The sequence below is a fragment of the Marmota marmota genome, unplaced genomic scaffold (genome assembly GCF_001458135.2).
Source record: "Marmota marmota marmota unplaced genomic scaffold, marMar, whole genome shotgun sequence".
Taxonomy (NCBI): Eukaryota; Metazoa; Chordata; class Mammalia; order Rodentia; family Sciuridae; genus Marmota; species Marmota marmota.
The window spans coordinates 9,340,348-9,355,643 of NW_025999925.1; positions in this window are offsets into that span (position 1 = coordinate 9,340,348).

The following is a 15,296-nucleotide window of genomic DNA, read 5'->3' on the forward strand; positions in this document are numbered from 1 at the left end:
GAGCAATTGCCTGGCATGTGTGAGGCCCTGAGTTAGATCCTCAGCATCACATATAAATAAATAAATAAATGGATAGATGGTTAAATAAATAAATACATAGATAGATAGATAGATAGATAGATAGATAAAATAAAGGTCCATTGACAACTAAAAAAAAAAAAAAAAAAAAAGACTTGTATCAGCTAAGTACAGTGGCATCTGTTCTGTAGTCCCAGCTACTTGGGAAGCTGAGGCAGGAGGATTGTTTGTGCCTAGGAGTTGGAGACCAGCCTGAACTATGTGGCAAGCTCTGAGCTAAAAAAAAAAAAAAAAGAAAGAAAAATAAAAAGAAAAAAGATTATATTAGTCTGTTAGTCTGCTTTGGGATGCTATAACAAAATACTATATATTGAGGTGGTTTAAATAAAGACATTAGTTTCATTTGTTTTCTTATAGTTTGGCAGCTAGAATTCCATGATCAAGTTGCTGGCAAATTCAGTTTCTGGGGAGGACTTTCTTCCTGGCTGTACTCTTACATGGTCTTTCTTCTAAACTTATGTGGTGAGAAAGAGAGGTTTGTATCCCTTCCTCTTATTATAAGAACACAAATCATATGAGATTAGAGCCCTACCTACCCTTATGACCTCTTTTAACCTTAATCACCTCTTGAAAACCCCTGTTTCTGAATAGAGTCATACTGGGGCTTAGAGACTCGACATATGAGTTGGGAGAGGCACACAATCCAGTCCATAATAAGGGTATTTACAAAGCCCTTGACCCTGTTTTTCAGTCTTCTGATTCTGAAAGCTCACAAACATGTTCTATTCATTTCACAGAAATTATTCTTTCAAATTAGGCCAAACAATATCCTTTCTTAGTGGCCACAGGACATTTTGGGAGCACCTCCAGTGCTTATGTGATTGACTATCTGTGCCAGCTCATGCCGTGGAAGCCATGGAAAGGTCTGTTGTCAGTGGCGGTAAACTGTACGTGGTCTTGTTTTGTAGGCTTCTTCGTGATGTGGCTTCTTTTGAATTTCAGTGCAATGAAAGAATGTTGATTTTATCTATATTGCAAGTTATAATTTATCTGCCTCAAATACACTGAACACAGAGACATTCTCTTATTAGAATAACTCTGTTGGAAGTGGTATTAGTGGGCCTTTTATCTGATACAAAAGACTCTTGTTATAAGGTTTGTTATCTACAAAAAAAAGTAAATATGTTTATATATGAAACAGTAGTATTCAATAGAATTATAATAAAAATTTTTAGTATAATTTTACTTTTTCTCCTTGTCACATTTAAAAATTTATAAATAGGTAAAAGAAAAAATTTTTTTTTGTACTGGGGATCAAACCCAGGGTCGCTTTTCCACCGAGCCACATCCTTAACCCCTTTTATTTTTTTATTTTGAGGCAGGGTCTCACTAAGTTGCTTAGGGGCTCGCTAAATTGCTGAGGCTGATTTTGAACTTGTGATTTTCCTGCCTCAGCCTCCTGAGTCTCTGGGATTACAGATGTGCGCCATTGTGCCCGGCTTGAAATCATTTTTAAAATTTATTTTATTTAACTCAAAATATTCTTTTTTTTTAAGGGAGAGAGAGAGAGAAGAGAGAGAATTTTTTAATATTTATTTTTCCGTTTTCGGTGGACACAACATCTTTATTTTTTTTATTTTTATGTGGTGCTGAGGATTGAACCCAGCGCCCCGCACAAGCCAGGTGAGCGCGTTATCGCTTGTGCCACATCTCCAGCCCAAAAACTCAAAATATTCTGATTCCAACACACAATCAACATTTAAAAATACTGATGAGATCTTTTACAGTGTTTATTTTTAATAAGTCTTTGAAGTATAGTGTATATTTTACATTTACAGCACATCACAATTCCAACTAGACACATTCAAGTGCTTAATAAATATGTGACCAGTGGCCACTGTATTAGCTAGATTGAAAATATCCATGTCTGGATACAGATCCCATAATTTCAGAGCTGGAAGGAAAGTCCAGGATATAGAAGATTTCATTTTGTGTCCCTTGTGGACATACATGTATCTCTGTCAGGTGTCAGCGTTATGACTTAAGTTCCTCCTGACAATCAGCTGGCCCATGTCAGTTCTGAGATGAATCATTCGTCTGTCTACATTGTGTCTACTTGTTTTCTTCTGTCACAGGAAAGGTGGTAAGGTGTACTCATTAGAGGAGCACATTCTCTCAGTCCCAGCCATTTTCTGACCCAAGGCAGGAACTTATTGAAAGACTTTAATACAGCTTCCAAAGGTATCTGACAACTTGGTTCGTAGTTTTGTCCCTGGGAGATGATGGCGTCTCACCGACAAGGGTGTATTTGATTTAAGCTGCTTTGAATTTTTATTCATCTTTCTAAATAATAAAGCTCACCATCATTCTATAACCTTTGGGAACAATTTAGCCTTTTCTTTATCTTGCTTAGCCTCCCATGGTCCTAAATCATATTTTTAAATGTCAAATTTCAAAATGTAGCAGGGTTAATGAGATTCTTTGAGGAAGATACTACAACTGGACTCCTTGGCCATCTGTTTCAGGTGCAAACATGTCAAATCTCATAAATAACAGCTCCAATTCTCCTGTGTCTGCTACAGCTTTGAGCATAGCATCCTGCAAATAAGATAGTCCATAGATGTTTTCTGAATGAAAAAGAATACGTTTTGTAGCTGAATATCCCAGTTGGGCCTAACCTGGAATACAGGCATCAATTTACTGAGTGAGATGAGTCAAGAAAAGAGGAGTCCTTTTTTATCTAGGGCCAGGGACAGAAACAACAATGAGATGTAGAGGACACAATGACATCTGGTCATCCAGGCTTGCACCGGTGCCAAGATTTATCCAAGGGACAGGTCATTGTCCCAATATCTGCCTCCAAAGAGTGTGGCTCTATAGTAGGGAGGATTGGAGGTGTCACTGTGATACCTTAAAGGTCTGTCATGGAGATTGCAACCTGGGCAGGGAAGCTTTATTCCTGAAGAACCATAGAAGCACCTCAGTTGCTGTGGGACTGGGGTTTGCCAATTCAGCAGATATAGGAAAGAGATTTAATGTGAGAGTAGCAGAGTATGAGTGGGTTTTTTGTTTGTTTGTTTGTTTGTTATCTTTTGTTACTGGGGGTTGAACCCAGGAGTGCTCTACCACTGAGGTAAATCCCCAGCCCTTTTTATTTTTTATTCTGAGGCAGGGTCTGCCTAAGTTCCCAAGACTGGACTTGAACTTGAGCTCTTCCTGCCTCAGCCTCTTGAATTGCCGAGATTATACCTGTGTGCCATGGCATCTTGCATGTACTTGAAATAACCCCTGAATGGCCCAGAAGGACCTGATGTGGAGGGAGATATTGACAGGATATGTTGGTCTGAAAGTCGATAGCACCCTCAAACCACGTAGGGAAGGCCTGCGGACATTTGGTTTACGGTTCTAAAACATTTTAGAATTTAAGCTAATGCTTAATCTTCAGAACACCAATCTCTACTTCCATCTAAACCTTAATTCCTCCTCCCTTCTCTTTTTCTAATCATGGAGACTTTAAGTAATCCACCACATAATTCATACTGTGCTAGTATTAGAGAATATATATTTTTAGTAAACCCCAGCAAACATGACAACTTTTATTAGAGGCTAATAGTGGTTGAGGAAACACTTTAAAAAAAAAGTTGTTATTTTGAGTAAAATAAGCTTCTAGAAGGTTAGAATATACATAGCTTGGTAAGTATGTCATTAAAGATCCAGAGAGTTGTGTAATTTTGTTAAATTCTAACTGTAGACCAAATGACAAACTTTTAGAATGTCAGAAATTCAATTGTCACAACTGAAGTAGTGCATTGAACATCATATAATGCCTTTCTAAAATATGGAGCAAGACATTTGAGGCTTGTGTACACAAACAAGTAGGCTACTAAATTTAAAGAATTCAGTCTTAGCACTAATGACATATTGAGCTGCTTGAAATACAAAGTTCTATAACACTCATCAGAAGAGCTATTAATTTCTCTCTCTTTCTCTCTCTCTCTCTCTCTCTCTCTCTCTCTCTCTCTCTCTCTCTCATTTTTTGTGGTAGAACTGAGTATGGTAAAGCCTGAATTGAAAGTTCACTTTTCTAAAGAGGATTTGCTTTGCTCTGCAGATGTCCTGGGGCATTATTGAGCCAGAAACATTTGGCAAGAACTTTCCTAAACCATGCAAATTAATGTGAATACCAACCCATGTGTAGGCAGGTTTGCACTTATGAATTCACCAGCTAATTTTTTTTTTCTTCCCTACCCCATGCCAAGGTCTGTGAGAGTCAGTTTTCCTTAAATGGTTCTTTTTTTCTAGCAGAGTTTTTTTTTTTTCTTCCTTTCTCTCTCTCATTCTCCCACTGTAACTTTTCTAGTATCTGGTTGATATCTGGAAAGGCCTCAATTCTGGCTCCTTTTCCTTCATTCAATTCTTCTCTCTTCTCCCACATTGCATTTAATCATGAAGCTCGAACTTTCTTTTATTGGCAGATCCTTCAGAGTAATCTGTGGTAACTTCTTACCATTGTGGTTTAAACTCTCTTTTCAATTTGTCTATTCTCAATTTCCTGATGTTGCACAAAGAGACTCAGAGTGAAGGCCAGCAATAGCCCTTAGCAAAGGTGGTCAGCAGATCCATAGGGCTCCTGTCTCTCAGCAGCTGGTGAATCAGCAAGCTTGGTCTGGGGTATCACTGGACTACCGAATGCTACCTCACTTATAGAAATGAGTGTGAGAGTAGCCTTTCATGGAGTAGGAGTGGAGATTTTGCCTTAACTTTTTTTTTTTTTTTTTGAGAGAGAGAGAATTTTTTAATATTCGTTTTTTACTTTTCGGCTAAAACACAACATCTTTGTTTGTATGTGGTGCTGAGGATCGAACCTGGGCCGCACGTATGCCAGGCGAGCGCGATACCGCTTGAGCCACATCTCCAGCCCCGATTTTGCCTTAACTTGCAAATACTTTTTAACTGGGTATAGAATCTACTGCAAGTTATTTCTCTCAGATCTTTAAAATTATTTTTATGTTGCCTTTGTATAATATTTGTATTATCTTTAGCCAGTCTGCATTTTGTTTCTTTGTAGGTAATCTGTTTTCTCTCTATGGGAACTCTGAACACTTTCCCTTTGTCTTTGATGTTGCAATCTCACTATGATGTCTCTGGGTGTATTTCTTTTTATTTATCTTTCTTGGTATCTATGATTCCTGAGTCTTAAGGTTCTTGTTCTGTTATTCTTTAGCTCATATTCACCAATTCTAGAAAATTCAATCGTTATCTCTTCAAATATTTCCTCCTCCAATTCTTCTTTTTAAATTTGTTATTTTTAAATCCACATGACAGTAGAGTATATTTTGACATAGTATACATAATGGAGTATAACTTATTCTAATTAGGATCCCATTCTTGCAGTTGTACATGATGTGGAGTGTCACTGGTGGTATATTCATATACAAATATAGATAAGTTATGTCCAATTCATTAAACTGACTTTCCTATTCTCATTTCCCCTCCCTTTCCTTCATTTCCCTTTGTCTAATCTAATGAACTCTTATTCTTCTCCACTTTATTGTGTGTTAGTATCTGTGTATCAGAGAGAGCATTTGGCCTTTGTTGTTTTTGGGGGGAGGGGATTGGCTTATTTCACTTAGCATGACAGTCTCCAGTTTCATACATTTACTAGCAAATATCATAGAATCATTCTGTCTTATGGCTGAGTAATATTCCTTTGTGTGTGTGTGTGTGTGTGTGTGTGTGTGTGTCTATCACATTTTCTTTATACATTCATCTGTTGAAGGGCACCTAAATTGTTAGTTCAATAGCTTAGCTATTGTGAATTGAGCTGCTATAAACATTGATGTGGCTGTGTCCCTGTAGTATGCTGATTTTAAGTCTTGGGGTATATACCAAGGAAGGGGATAACTGTGTCAAATGGTGTTGGTTCCATTCCCAAGTATTTTTCTTTTTTTGAGGATATTGTGAATGGGATAGTTTTCCTGATTCTGCTTTCTAATTTTTAAGACTCTTTCTTTTTTTTCATTTATTTTGTTTATTTAGATTTTTTATGTGGTGCTAGGGATCAAACCCAGTACCTCGTGCATGCTAGGCAAATGCTCTACCACTGAGCCACAACCCTGCCTTTAACACTGTTTCTTACTGGAATTCCTGGTTGGACCTTCTCATTTTATCCTGTTGTTGTAATCATTTCTTCTTCTTCTTCTATTATTATTATTATTATTATTATTATTATTATTATTATTAAATACTAAGGATTTAATCCAGGGGGCATAACCATATCCCCAGCCCTCTTTTATATTTTATTTTGAGACAGGGCTTGCTAAGTTGCTTAGGGCCTTGCTAAGTTGCTGAAGCTGGCTTTGAACTGATGATCTTCCTGCCTCAGTGTCCTGAGCCACTGGGATTACACGTATGCATCACTGTACCCAGCTATGTTTTAATCATATCTTTTAATAAGGGGACCAATCATTCATATTTCCCAGGAATGAGGCATTTCACAGGATTTGGGGCTTTTAGTACTAAAACCAGAAAAGTCCCAGGTAAAGCAGGAAGGTTGGTCACCCTACTCTTTACTACATTTATTTTCTATGTCTATAGTTGCTGCATATTCTATAATTGTTTCAGATCTGTCTTCTAGTTCACTAATTTTCTCTTTGGCTATGATTATTAAAAATATCAGTGAGTGCATTTTTTAGATTCTATTTTTCTTATTTTTTTTGTATTTCTCTCTTTTTTAATTCTATTTCTTTTTTAAAAAATTTTTTAGTTGTTTACTTTATTTATTTATATGTGGTGCTGATAATTTAACCCAGTGCCTCACACATGCCAGGCAAGTGTGCTGAGCCACCACCCCAGCCCAAGTTCTATTTCTTTAGTTAATAATTTTCTTCTTTTTCTTATTTCTTGATTTTAAAATAGAATGTAGATTTTTAAATATCTTTCATGATCATATTTTATATGATCTAATAAAAATTGTTTGATCTTTATCTAGAAAAGATTATGTCCAATTCATTAAATTGTCTTTCCTATCACACTTGTTCTATTATATAAAATTCTTGGGGCTAAATATTACTATTTATTATATCTGTTTGCTCTTACAGTGGATTGTGTTCATGTATGTTTTGTAATATTTTTTATTTATAAGTACATTTTACAAGAGGAGGTTTGATTTATAGAATCCTCAACAGTCTTGTTTAGAGGTATCTCTTTAGAAAGATTTTGCATTTTATTCTTTGATGTGCCCAAGGAATATCAATAGCCCAGGATTAATTGTTAGGTTAATTTCTCAATTTGAAGGATTCCAGGAGCAGGTGCTAGTATAAATTTGAACTCCATAGTCATGGATGTCAAAAATCTGTAGTTATATATTTTTGAGGGAGTCCTTTTCTAACTAGAGCTCTATGCAAAGCAATCTTTCTTATCTGGTATGCGAGAACTTTGTTCACTCTTATGAAGGTTATAGTTTAGGCAGATCTCTCTGCATAGGCATAAAAACCCAAGTCTTTAGATTACTGAGACCAGTAAGCCAGAGTTTGTGGTCTGGTTTTCTCTTCTGTTTGTGTTTGGGACACTTGCATATTTCCCATTTTTCTTGACAGATAACAGTACAGTCATATCTCAGTATCCATGGAAAATTGGTTTCAGAATACTCCTACATACATATATACACGTGTACACATGATTGCCAAAATCCATGCTTGTTCAAGTCCTTTATTAAAATGGCATAGTATTTGCATATGATCCTTATTCATCCTCAGGTGTGATTTAAATTATCTCTAGATCACTTGTAATAGCTAGATTAACATAACTCCTTTGTAAACAGTTGATATTCTGCATTGTTTATGGAATAATGACAAGAAGAGTCTGTAGATGTTCATTATAGATGCAACAATTGCAGCATATATAATCTGAGGTTGACTGAATCCATAGATGCAGAACCTGGGAATAGGATGTGTCTACTGTACAGTGATAACAACAATAACAATCAATTCTTATATAGACTATATGCTGATATTGTTCTAAGCATTTTATAGTAATCCTCATATAATTCTCTATATGATAAATAATATTACCCAACTTTCTGGGTAATAGCTCAGTGGTAGAGTACTTGCCTAGCAAACACAAGGCCCTGAGTTCAATTCACACACAAAAAAGTAGAGAGTATAATATTACCTACCTGTATGGGTGTGGAAACTGAGTCACAGATTGGAAAATTGTACAAAATCATGCAGCTATTAAGTGGCAGACTAGGTATTCAAATACAGACCCTCACTGTGACTCCAAATTCTGTGACTCATAATTAAAAACATACTGCCTTTTAAATATGGATTTAAGGAATATTTTTCTAGTATTTCTTATACCATCAAAGTAGAGTTTTCAGGTTACTTCAACTGTCTTACTGCCAGAAAAGGTCATCCCAAGTCCTGATTATACCATTTCATCACACTGTAATATTTCTGACTATTCACCTTCTCATCCATTATTTAGGGAATGCAATAAAAATGGATGTTTATTGCAATGGATTCATAATAGAAAGGCAAGGATTTGTTGTGGTCTGGTTGTTCTCGGGGAACAGTCCCACCAAAAGCCAACCTCAGCATACTTGGGAACTTGTTAGAGACACAATCTTGACCTCCCCTCAGGTCTACTGAGTCAGAAACACTGAAGGGTAGAGCCTCAAAATCTTGTTATAACAATCCCTTTAGGTCATTCTGATGCTCCCTAATATTTTAGAACCATTAGTATCATCTATGTAGGATTTAATTTATTACAAATACCAATGTCCTTTATATAGTGGAATGTTTTCTTGTGGCCATACTAAGTCCCCATGCTGATATTTATTGCCCTTATTACCCCTCAAGCTGATATTTATTGCCTCTCCAGTGAAAACAGGGATATTAGATTCCTTTTCAACATCTTCTTCCTATTAGGTTACAGCGTGTAATACTTCCCTTTAAACATCTGCATTTTTTTTTCTTTTTAGCAAAAGGAGTTCTTGTCATTAAATTTAATGGGAAAATGAAGAGTTTAAACATTAACCCTTCTTTTTATGCAAAAAAATATAAGAACAACATTTCCTTGTAGTAAGCAGTAGTTGGGTCTCTGGATCTTTTACAGCAGATCAAAGAGTTTTATGACTTTGCTATCATAAGCATTGACTTAAAGTAAGATACATACAAGCTCCCTCTAAAGTTTAACAGTATTTTCCCCAGGACTGGGGTTGTAGCGCAATGGTAGAGTACTTGCCTAGCACGTGTGAGGCACTGGGGTTCGATCCTCAACACCACACATAAATGAATAAAGTGTCCATCTACAACTAAAAATATAAAACAACAACAAAAATAAACAAGTATTCTCCCCAGTGACTTGGGAGGCTGAGGCAGGAGGATTACAAGTTCAAGGCCAGTCTCAGCAACTAAGCAAGGCCCTAAGCAACTTAGTGAGACCGTGACTCAATATAAAAACTAAAAAAGGCTGGGAATGTGGCTCAGTGGTTAAGCACCCCTCAGTTGAAATCCCAATACAAGAAAAAAAAGTTTAACAGTATTCTGTTGAGATTACTTCTCTAGTAGTAGTTTCTAGTATCTACATGTAACTGTTTTAATATTGTTCTTTCCTTTAGCAAACATTTATTTATCACCCTGTGCCAAGCCCTGTGCTAGATGCTGAAAATACAACTATGGCTGAGACTGACACAGTCCTGTCATCACAGAGCTTAGAGGTTGGTGGGGAGATAGACAAGAGCACAGGTAATTACAATACACTGTGATAAGTATTATGATAGGTGAAATAAAGGGTGATAATGGAACTGTTCTCAATAAAAATGCAACATAACTGCTGTCTGAGTGATTTATTGCTCTTGATTATAAAATATGCTTGCAAGATAGAAGCTAACTCCTACTCATCCTTCAGAAGGCAGCTCAAGTTGTCATGTCCTCACATCCTCCAGTGAGTCTTCCCTTCCACCCCACCACCCTGTCCCTACATTTGAGATTAGGGTCTTTTCCACATGCATCCATCAAACTCTGTATATTTCTATGACAGCACTGTTCACACTGCATTCCAATGGTCTTAAATGTCTATCACTCCAATATACTCTCAGCTCTTGGAGGGCAGGGACACTTATTTGTCTTTGTAATTCTGACACAAAGCTAACATCAGTACCCTTTTATAGTCTTTCATTGCTTGATTTTTGTCTTACCTCTGCATTGTGGATCTTTGTTACATGTTTTATCACCTTAAAAAAATCCTTCTAAAAATTGATCTCTAGGAACATGAGCTCATTATAACCCCCTCTCCCTAATATCGATGCTTATATAGAACATGTACCTTAATATTGATTCAAAATCATGATCATCGAAGAACATAAAATAATTTCTAAGGGTCAGGGGAGAGAATGATGAGAATGTTATGTGCATAGCATTACCACCTCCCTTAGTGATTTATTGACCTGGTTGGGGTCACTCCATTTCTCTCCCATTCTGTACAAGTCTGTCCTGTGACAACAGAAAAGCTAACCTAAGCTGTCTTCATGGTAAAGTCTAAAATAAGAAAAGTATAAGATGCTACTGGAGTACCTGACTTGGCACCTAATCTAGAATGACTTCTTAGATGTGAAGGGTAAGAGAGGGTTGGCCAACAAATGAGAAAGGGAAAGAAAGTTAATGCTATTCTCACAGCTTCTTACCTGACAGTTATAGCAAGAAATAAATTTTACAACATGGTTAATTATACACACACACACATACACACACACCCTTGTATTTCCAAAATAATCATTATTCAGGCCCTTACTATGGATGATATAACCTTGTATTTTCTATTTCAATATTTTTTTAAAGAGAGAAAGAGAGAGAGAGAATTTTTAATATTTATTGTTTAGTTTTTTCAGCGGATACAACATCTTTATTTTATTTGTATGTGGTGCTGAGGATCAAACCCAGCGCCGAGCTTATACCAGGCGAACACACTACCACTTGAGCCACATCCCCAGCCCTCAATATTTTTTTAAAAAACTATTTAGGTATTGAGCCTGTCAATGCTTAGTGTGCAGGGGAATGGCCTGCTCACTGGCCTCAGCTTAAGTATAAAGTGGTGATCAGGTAGGGCACGGTGGTGCACACCTCTAATCCCAGGAACATGGGAGGTTGAGGCAGGAGGATCACTAGTTTGAGGCCAGCCTCAGCAACTTAGCAAGACTCTGTCTCAAAATAAAAAATAAAAAGGGCTGAGGATATAGCTCAGTGGTGAAGTGCCCTGGGTTCAATCCCCCGTACCACAAAAAACAAAACAAAACAAAAAACACCCAACAACAAAAACAAAACAAAATAAAACAAAAATCCTTGTTACCAAAATTAATTAATTAAGTGGCAATCAGCTGCTGGTGGGCAACAGAAATGAAATAGGCCTGTGCCTGACTCTTCTTTGAAGCAAAAGCCATAGCTGTTGCGAGGAAAGCTGATCATATCCAGGATTCTTCACTGATAGAAAGCAAAGGTCTGTTGTCATTGGAGAAGGAATAGGACACTTCTTCATGCCCAAACCTCTAAACAATATGAAATAGAGGTTGGCTGCCATGGGGTAGGGGTAGGGGGCAAGAAAATCCTCCATGCTTCAGACTAGGAACTGGTAAATTGTAGTCCACTGGCCAGCTCTGGTTAGTTTTCCTGTGTTTATAAAATAAAATGTTATTGGAATACAACCTTACTATGTGGTTACTTATTGTAGGTGGCTATGTTCATGCAATGACCTAAGAGTTGAATGGTTGAGATGAATGGAGACTGTATGACATTCAAGCCTGAGGTATTTAGTAGCTGATCCTTTAAGAAAAAGGTTCTTGGCTTGGGTGATATAGCTTAGTGATAGAGTACATGCTTAGCATGCGTGAGCCACTGGGTTCAAGCCCCAGCATCAAAAGAAGAGGGAGGGAAGGAGGGAGGGAGGGATGGGGGGAGGGAGAGAGAGAGAGAGAGAGAGAGAGAGAGATCCTCTGTAGTGCAGGAGAGTAGGGCCAGCTGAAACTCAACAGTGGGACAGATTTGACTCCCTGAGGAACCCCTGTGGCACTCTGGATCTCAGGGAGGACAAGGTAGCAGCAGTCTACCACTATGCAAAGAAGCCAAATAGACCAAAAAAGAAACCCAAACTCATCCCAATTTCTGACTAGATACATCCGGACTAGTGACCTGACAGAAACAAAGACTTGCCCAGTTTGAAACATAGAGATCCTTTACTTCAATTCGTAATGTTCTTTTCCCACATTCAAACAAAAATTATGAGGCGCGAACACACACAAAGCAAGAAAAACAAACAAACAAACAAACACATCTTCAGAAGACAGAACAGTAAACAGAAGAAAATCTAATGATGACCTAGATATTAGAAATATTTAAAATAATTATGAGGATCGAGTGGCATGATTATATCACAGTAGGGATTTTCAACATAGAGATAGAAACCTAATATCAGATATAAAGTTTCCTTAGATGGGTTTATCAGCTGACAAAGGAAGAGAAAAGAATCATTGATGCTTATGTCAATAGAAATTATCCATCTATAGAACTTTAAAAAATATACTGGGAATGGGAGAATAGTACATCTAAGAGTTGTGTGATGATTTTTTAAAAATCATTAAAATAATTGAGGGCTGGGGTTGTAGCTCAGTGGTAGAGCGCTTCCCTCACACGCGTGAGGCCCTAGGTTCAATCCTCAGCACCAAATAAAAATAAAGATATTGTGTCCACCTACAACTAAAAAAAAATTTTTTTAAAGATAATTGAATAGCTGGTACAGTGGCATAAACCTCTGATCCCAGTAACTTGGTAAGCAGGAAGATCACAAGTTCAAAGACACTGTGGCCAATTTAGGAAGACCTGGTGTCAAAATTAAAAAAGAAAAAGTGGATAGTTGCTACAAATACAACAAAAAATGTGTATGACTTGTTTCTGTTCACTAAAAACTGGATATGTAGATAAAATTAAAGGAGTACTTTAAAAAATATAGATGTATACCATATTGATTGATTGATTGATTGATTTTCATAGTTCTGGAGATTGAACTCTAGGCCTCTCCAATGTTAGGCAAGTGCTCTACCACTAAGCTACATCTGCAGCCAAAAAAATTCAATACTTTTAAGATGTCAAAATCCTCTCCAAATTGATTTACATATTTGATGCTCTTCCAGTTAAATTTCTGGCAGGCTATTTTTAGTAAAAATTAACAGGCTGTTTCTAAAATATGGATCAAAATTCAAAGGATCTAGAATAGACAAAACAATTTTGAGTAAGGAAGGAAAAGTTAAAATACTTAACCTACCTGATTTAAAACCTATTATTAAGCAACAACAACCACTGCAATTTGGTATTTGTGTAAGAATAGACAAATATATCAGTGGAAAAGAACAGAGAGTTCAAAAATAGACCTATGCATATGTGATCACTTTGCCAAAACAATTAAATGGGTAACTGGATAATCTTTCCAATAAATAGTGCTGGAACAACTGAATATTCATAATATATGTATGTATGTATGTGTATATATATATATATGTATTATGCATATATATAGTACATGCACACATATATGAATCTATTATAAACATATATGTATTTATATATTTTAAATATACATGGATGCTGAGAATTTTTTCATACACTTAGATACTTTTAGTCATTTGTCCATCTTTTTGGTGAAGTGCCCATTTAAAAAATTGGGCCATATGTCTTATTTTTAAGTGTGTTATTTATTTATTCTGTATGTAAGTCTTTTGCATACGTGTATTTTATAAATATTTTTTCAAGTCTGTGTGTGTCTTGCTTTTTCATTTTCTTAGCAGTGTTCTTGGCAAAGAAGGTGGCTTCATTTTGGTGGATTATAATTTTTAAAAAATTATTTAGGAACAGATCATATTTAGTATTATATTTAAGAAATCATTGACTAGCTGAGCACAGTGTTGAATTCCTGTAATCCCAGCAACTCTGGGGCTAAGGAAGGAGCTTTGCAAGTTTTTTTTTTTTTTTTTTTTTTTTTTTTTTAAGTTCTAATCAGTTATACATGACAGTAGAAAGCTCTTAGATTCATTGTGTACAAATGGAGCAGAATTTTTCACTTCTCTGGTTATGCATGAAGTAAAGTCATACCATTCATACAATCATACACGTACCTAGGGTAATGATGTCCGTCTCATTCCACCATCTTTCCTACCCCTTTGCCCCCTCTCCCCTCCCCTCTGTCCCATCCAAAGTTCTTCCTCTTATCCCATGCACACACACACCCCACCCACCAATATGGATTAGCATTCACTTATCAGAGAAAACAGTTTGGCTCCTATTTTTTGAGATTGGCTTATTTCGCTTAGCATAATATTATCCAACTCCAATCATTTACCTTCAAATGCCATAATTTTATTCTCTTTTAACGATGAGTAATATTCCATTATGAATATGTACCACAGTTTCTTTATCCATTCATCTGTTGGAGGGCATCTAGGTTGCTTCCACAGTTTAGCAGTTGTAAATTGTGCTGCTATAAACATTGAAATGGTTCCATTAATGTAGTATGCTTTTTAAAAAATCTTTAGGGTATAGACCAAGGAGTAAGATAGCTGGGTCAAATGGTGGTTCCATTCCAAATTTTCTAAGTAATCTCCATACTGCTTCCCAGATTGGTTGTATCAATTTGCAGTCCCACCAGCAATGTATGAGTGTGCCTCTTCTCCCACATCCTCACTAACATTTATTGTTGTCTGTAGTCTTGATAACTGCCATTCTGACTGGCATGAGATGAAATCTTACAGTAGTTTTGATTTGCATTTCTCTGCTTACTAGAGATGTTCAACATTTTTTCATATAATTGTTGATTGATTGTATTTCTTCTGAGAAGTGTCTATTCAGGAGCTTTGCAAGTTTGAGGCCAACCCAACAACTTAGTGAGAGACCCTGTATCAACAACAACAAAAAAAAAAAGAAAAGAAAGAAAGAAAGAAAGGAAAAAGAAAGGCTGTGAATGTAGCTCAGTGGTAAAGCACCCCTGGGTTCAATCCCCAGTACCGGAATAAATAAATAAATAAATAAATTAATTAATTAATTAATTAATCCATAGCTCGAGGTTGTAAAGATTTTCTCCTATGTTCTCTATCAGTAATTTTAGAGATTTAGACTTCAGTTTCTGGCCAGAATATTTAGAACTAATCTCTCCATGTGGCCTGGGTTTTATCAAGCATGCATCAAGATTCTAAGGACCAGGTGAAAACTATATTGCCTTCTATAGCCTAGCCTGGC